Source organism: Crocodylus porosus, unplaced genomic scaffold (assembly GCF_001723895.1).
Source record: "Crocodylus porosus isolate Cpor-Errol unplaced genomic scaffold, CroPor_comp1, whole genome shotgun sequence".
Taxonomy (NCBI): domain Eukaryota; kingdom Metazoa; phylum Chordata; order Crocodylia; family Crocodylidae; genus Crocodylus; species Crocodylus porosus.
Genome location: NW_017728917.1, coordinates 2,380,419 through 2,381,383, shown reverse-complemented (window position 1 = coordinate 2,381,383; position 965 = coordinate 2,380,419).

Sequence of the window (965 nt, the reverse complement as noted above, 5' to 3'; positions counted from 1 at the left end):
AAATGAATGTCTGCTGTGTTATAAGCTGTGTTATTTGTCCAGCAAGGATGTGGTATGCATCAGTGATGGAGTGCAGACAGCATCTGGATCCATTGCAAGGCCTGGTGCCTGAGTGAGACTGGGCGTTAGATACCCTGTTGCTTGACAGGCCTCATTTGAAGCTTGGTGGGGGCTGCCTGTAAGTCCCACCATAACTACCCTGAAATAGTCATGTTTATCCATGAAGACTTGGAGATCATTAATGTGTCTGAAGTGTTCAAACTGAGCATCTGTAGGCCCCAGCCTCCTGCAGCTGCTTTGTATGGACTTGCAGAAAGAAGGGATTCTAAGTAGACTGGAATTTAAATACAAAGTTTAGGGGAAGTGGGCACTGCTGAGAGCCAAAGGTCAGTAGAGATAAAGCAGTTAATTCATCTGTTGTATTCATCTGTTGTGTTGTCCTTTCACAGCATCTGATGAAGTGAGCCTGAGTTCATGAAGGCTTATGCCCTATAAATATCATATTTCATTAGTCTACAAGGTGCATATTTACTAGGGCTGTGCAAAGCTTCAGTTGCTGATTCAATTCGGTGGAGATCTGGTCTGATTCAGTGGCCAAATCTCTGAATCTGAATCAAATCAGGAGACCCATTAATCTATCCAAATCGAATTGAAACCCTTCGATTTGATTCAGAGAGATTCAGTGATTTGGACATAGACACAGTTTATATGTTTTTTCTACATACCTCAAGGTACCAGGTGGCTCATGAACTCTAAGATGCTGGGGTGGATGGATCATCCAACGGGAGTGTGGGAGGGTCCCCAGTATGTTCAGTGACAGACCTAGAAGTGGACCAGAAGCAGAGCGTGCAGGGTACCCCTCCCCCGCCCCCGGGGTCTGGGGGGGGCACCTGGGGTCCCCTCCATAGCTGATTGCAAGCCAGGGCAGGGTGCACAGGGATCCTTTGTATGCTCAGCAGCAGACC